This window comes from Cavia porcellus, unplaced genomic scaffold (assembly GCF_034190915.1).
Source record: "Cavia porcellus strain 051 isolate PalLab524CR breed Dunkin Hartley unplaced genomic scaffold, mCavPor4.1 scaffold_9, whole genome shotgun sequence".
NCBI lineage: Eukaryota > Metazoa > Chordata > Mammalia > Rodentia > Caviidae > Cavia > Cavia porcellus.
This window is the reverse complement of record NW_026947492.1, coordinates 65,707,415-65,713,377: the sequence shown is the minus strand read 5'-3', so window position 1 is coordinate 65,713,377 and position 5,963 is coordinate 65,707,415. Positions and strand designations below refer to the sequence as shown.

The following is a 5,963-nucleotide window of genomic DNA, read 5'->3' as shown; positions in this document are numbered from 1 at the left end:
TGGGAAAATCCAACAATAAACTATTTAAAGAGCAAAATAAAAGAGAGGTGATAGGAGACAGTGCAGTGTTTTTTATACATATTGGAAGGAGATCTAGAATTAACAGGGAGGAGCGGGAAGATGAAGGAGAAATAAATATGGTTAAGATGAGATGTGCATACTAGTTAGCAAATTCTTAAATTACATCCATTTACCTGCAAATGTCTCAGGATTATTTTTATGGTAAAGTATATATGAATAAAATATTTTTAAAAAGGACCAAAGTGGCAAGAATCTTGCCACAAAGAAGATGGAACTGTATCTTTTTAACCCTATGTTTTGAAATTTCAAAGTATTTAGCAGTTTCATAGTTTAATAATTGTGATCACAGTGGTGATAGTAGTAATTGCAGCTTCATGAGTTAGAACTATAGTAAAATTATATGTACAAAATGTATTTTGTTTATTTCAACTTTAAACTCGCCATAGGCCTGAAAGTTACAGAAGAGAGTGACTGTCTTTTGTTTTGTTAAGTATACAAATTCTCTTTATCTCTGATGTTCTTTTCACAGACTTCAAAATAATTTCAGACCATCATGCTCTGATAATGATCCATAACTTGATATTTCCTATACTCATTATTCCTGATAAAATAGCTAAATCTTTTCTGGCCTTGAGCCTTCAAATAGGTTGAGTTTTCTTCTGCAGAGCCTGGTCTCAAACGTGGGATGGCCTCTCCAGGGACCAGGTCAGTAACATCCTCCTGAGATCACCTCAGCTTCTATGAAGAGTAAAGGAAAACAAGAGCTCCAGGCAGATTATGAGAGATGCTTAGCTCTTAATTTCTTTTGTATTCTAAAATCTATCAGCAAATATATTTTCCTTTATTGATTTTATATTCCTGCCAGATGTTTATCTGGGTAAGTTTCTTATCCATGTTATGGCAATGCATATAGCTAAGAATTCTTATTAGTAGAACATTTTAATAGTACAAAAGGTAGCAAATCGAATGTTCATAAAGCTGTATTTCTCAGTAACACAGCCTGATCACTTTCTTTTTCAAATCTAAGATGTCTGTTTGGTTGTTTTATGAACAATTTATGAGAAAGATTCACATCATTTAAAGATGGATGAGAAACAAATGTAATGAAAACTATCACTCTAATTACTATGAAGAAAACATAATAGAAAAAGGCTGTTGATTAGTAGCAAGATGAAAACAAGAATTGTATTCCAACTTAATTCCTATGAAAAATGATTATAATATTGCTTGGTTTATTAATTTTTTAAATAAGACATACTCTGAGTTTACAAGGTTGTGTGTGTGTGTGTGTGTGTGTGTGTGTGTGTGTGTTTGTGTGTGTGTGTGTGTGTGTGTGTGTGTGTGTGTGTGTGCTTAAACAGGAAGGCTTGATTGATATTGACAGATGATAAAATTAAATATTCTACTGTCTGTGACAGCATTGTTATGTGATTCTATTGCTATAGTGGCTAGAGTATGCTAAGCTGATTTTCCGTTCCCTTAAATCAGACCTTTTCTGTATTGGGGTCAATAATATCTTACATTTTTTATACATTTTCTGTGCTTTATCCTGTTTTCATTTACTTATATTTATGTCATTTTCCACCGCGAGACCAGAAAAAACACTTTCTGACTGGATTATGATGTAAAGCTAAATTGCACAAAATAACAGTAGATTTCTTGTCACCGAAGCAATTTTTAGTCAGTCTTCCTATTTATTATATTCCTACTGCCTTATAGAGGCAGTAGAGGCATGATTATTTTTCAGGTGTACTGGCCAAATTAGTTCAATACATTCAGTGTGTTTACTTAACCAACATATGCAGAGGGCTGAGACATTATGTGTCAGCCTCAACAGTGATCACTGTTTCTGCTTACATGAGTGTCAGATCTTACAGATTGGCTGGCCAAAATCATTCAGCTGCAGAAAATACATCTTATCATGAAGTTTTTAACCAATTCTTTCTTCAGAGATTTTTTTGCTCTTTGTATATTTATTTGATATTTCTGCAAGAAAGCAGTAGTGTTTCTGTTTTCTGAGAACTTCTTGGTATTTTTGACAAGCATTTTCTACCAGGCATTGATTGCTTCATTTTCTTGACCACCATATATAGTGTTAATTAGTCCTTCCCATAATCTAATGAATTAATTGGTATCATAATCATTATAGTGAGAAAAACAGTAAATCTAGTAGTGGATTTTATATTTCTAAATTTATTTCCTGTGTTTCTATATACTATACTATATAGAAGAAAATTAAAGAAATTGTTGAATTATTAGCTGTTATGACAGTTATTAGAGCTAATTTTTACTTATATTTCTTGTTGGATTACCAAAAAAAAATTGCAAATACATGATCTCCAAACTATTTTCCTTCTGCAGCTGTACAAGGTCTTGCATTTAACAGTTTATGTCACTAACATGATGCATTGATCCATCACTTTTAGGGAATTTATCAGTTATTCTACCGAACACTGACTGTTAACACTGGCTGTGAATTGTTCCATTTTTTCCTGTAATTTTACAAAACTTTTCCTTCCAGTTTCCTGTCAGAGGAAAAAAAAAGCCACATTCAAAGAAATACTCCTTAGTCAGTTGATGTCTTCAATTAATGTTGTGGTACAAAAATTTGAATAGTTTTAAGCTTGTAGAATTTTCCAGGAGAACCCTTACTTATATGTGATTATAGATAATGTTGTTTTAAGTTTTATTTGGTGGTTTTCCAAAGAAAGAGGTGAAACAAAATGTAAAAATGATCAGAAGTTTGGGGTAGATGTGAAGTGAGGCAGTATATCCAAAGTATCAGGAGTTATTTTCACTGCCAATTAAAATTAAAATAGAAAAAAGCACCTAAGTCGCACTGAGGTCCATTATAGTCCTTATCTTTGCATTGATAACCTAAATGTGATTGATCCATAGAGCTTATCCAATAGGCTAGGTATTTTGGTCTGCATGTTAATCCAGTTTACTGCCCCTTATTGATTTTCAACTTTCCTTTCTTTTCAGATCTCTAAGTATTTAAATCACTTTTCATTCCATTCGGCTAATACTCATGATACAATAATAACTATGCATCCAAAACAGTCACTACTGACAACAGAATCAACTAGAAAAATTCCTACAGGAACCTGAAAAATTGACCGGTCCATAAATAACTCAATCAATATCACCTAAAGGAGAAAACTCTTCAACTGATTTGGCAGTCAAGTATTAAACTGGGAAAAAATGTATTTTACAGCTGGAGCATGAGAATATAGGAATAATGAGCAAAACTGCAGTCTGAACATTCTGAAGTTTGAGTTGATGGAAACGGTTTGTGGGACTGAGGACCTGTACTATGACTTCAGTTATCACAGAGGAATTTACTCTAATCTTTATTGTGACTGGAGTTCCCAGAGGGACATAGATGAAAGTTCAGATTTCCATTTCTGATAGCTAATGAGAAGACTAGCAAAATCAGTGCTCTTAAAACTATAGTCTCCATTTAAACAGCGTCTTAGGAATGAACATTGGATTTCATTCCTCGTCCATAAATATCAACTTTGATTTTTAAATAGATAAATAAGAGCTCTATTTTGATTTAGAATTAAGTTGGTACTTAAAGATCTAAAGTCACAGGGGTCAAATTTCCATCCATATTTACATGTTCTGAGAGGAAAAATGAGGGCAGAGCTCTTTTCCCTCCCATTTGTAAGTTATCTCTGACTAGCCACCAATATGCCAAACCTGAACTCAAGGATGGTGACCCTGCTTGGTATCCCTGGACTAGACAATGTACAGTTTTGGATTGGATTTCCTTTCTTGGGCCTGTGCCTGATGGTTCTGCTGGGGAACATTTTATTGCTAGTTGTTATCACTATAGAACGCAGTTTACACCCACCCATGTATATCTTCCTAGCAGTATTGGCAGCTACTGACCTAGGTCTTTGCGTAGCCATCACTCCTAAGATGTTGGCCATTTTCTGGTTTGGTTCTAGTTTCATGACTTTTGATGCTTGTCTCACCCAGCTCTTCTTTGTTCATGCCTTGCAGGGCATGGAATCTGGCATCCTCATGGCCATGGACTTTGACTGCTATGTTGCCATCTGTGATCATTTGAGGGCCACAGCCATCCTCATGCCTTTGTTTCTAGTTCAATCCAGGCAACAGTATTGGCTGGGATTTTACCCATTTTATTGAAACAACCGAAGCTTTTCCGCTCTCTGGTTATTTCCCATTATTACTGTGAGCACATGGCTGTAGTCAAGATGGCTGAAGATGTTCATATTAACAAGTCATATGGGCTCTTTGTGGCTTTTGCAATTCTAGGGTTTGACATGGTCTTTGTCTTCTTCTCCTACCTTCTCATTCTGAAAGCTGTTTTTCATCTTCCTCAGAAAGAGGCCCGAATCAAAGCATTCAACACATGCACAGCACAGATTGTTGTCTTCTCAGAATTTTATATCGTCGCTTTTTTTTTTTTTTTTCCTTCAGTCACCGTTTTGGCCATGTGCCATCTTTCGTCCACATCCTCCTGTCTACCGTCTACTTGCTTGTGCCCCCTGCCCTTAACCTTATTGTCTATGGTGTGAAGACCAAGGAGATTCATATATTGGTTGCTCACATTTTTATTGGAAAACATAATATCCAGAAGTGATCTCACAAGCAGTAAAAAGGAGGAAAAATACACATCTGCCTGCTCAAGGTGAAAACATCTTGTACTGTTGTAGTGAGATTTTTGAAGTAACTGAATCATTTGTATGCATTTCTGGTCATAATACTATTTTTTAATATTATTGAGATTGTACTACATAAAATAGGAGAATAATCCTAAACAAATTTCTCTATGTTAAAGTCGTTTTTATTTGGTGCATAGGAGGATAAGCCTTGACAAATTCTCTGCAGAAGGGAGAAGCCATCTCAGGAATAAATCGCCCATAAATACGTAACATGTCTGTAATTCAGAATTTCCTTCAGCCATCCCAGATTCTGTGTAACATTCAACATTTGTCACCTGCTAGTATTGTCTGTTAGACACTAGACATATTTCCCATATCATATGCAGGAAGTTGTATTATGAAACATCCAAAAAGCAGAGCTTTGACTTCAAAGAAAGCTCAATATGAAGAGAGTACCTGGATTCCCAGTTTCTAGAACTAGATGAGGTGTATTGAGATTCTTCCCTGGAATACTTAGCCAGTCAATGTAGATTTTATCAAAGATTTGGGGACTCTGTTGATACATTGTGTGGAGAGTATGATAATTGTGTGGAACAATGGTTGTTTTGGATGACAAATGCAAATCAGAAAATGTTTCAAGAAGTAGTAATTTCATGTTATATTTCCAGATAATTCAATAAAGCTCAGCTAGACAGTAGAGATATAACAAATTAAATGAATGGTCATATATATATATATATGCTTCATTTCTGTATGGGGAGCACAGTTTAAAAGTTACTGGCACTAATTATTTCTACAGAAATAAGGTTTTCTTCCATTTGTTAAATATTTTAACCTACATAACTATTTTGCTAGAAAATCACATTTACAAATTTACGTATACAATGCAAGCAGTAACAAATCAACATATTGTCATTATACTTCACGAATATATTAAAATTTGAAATCACAAAGTCTGAATAAACAAAAATTAGATTATAAAAGCAACAATTTTAAAAGTCTCATAATTGATTAACTTTCACTATTTATGGACTTGTTTAAAAATATTTCAGCTGCATCATATTTTATGAACACTATCACAGAAAATGAAAAACATTACTAAAAGCTTAAGTAAAGTATACCACAGTTACACAAACACTGAATATAGTAATGCTAATATAAACATAATATTGGTTTTACTTATTGATTAATTTGTATTATTTTTCATCTTATTTAAATATTTGCCAATTTAACCTCAGGTCTTAATTTAGTATGTTCTCAATTTATTTTTAAAGTCAATGCATAATTTTAAGTTTCTCCTAATTA

General features: G+C 33.8%; 1 pseudogene; it reads left to right on the top strand.

Annotated features, from left to right (window-relative positions):
• Positions 1-3,738: 3,738 nt before the first annotated feature.
• On the top strand, positions 3,739-4,636 carry LOC101787127 (olfactory receptor 52A5-like; annotated as a pseudogene).
• Positions 4,637-5,963: the final 1,327 nt, after the last annotated feature.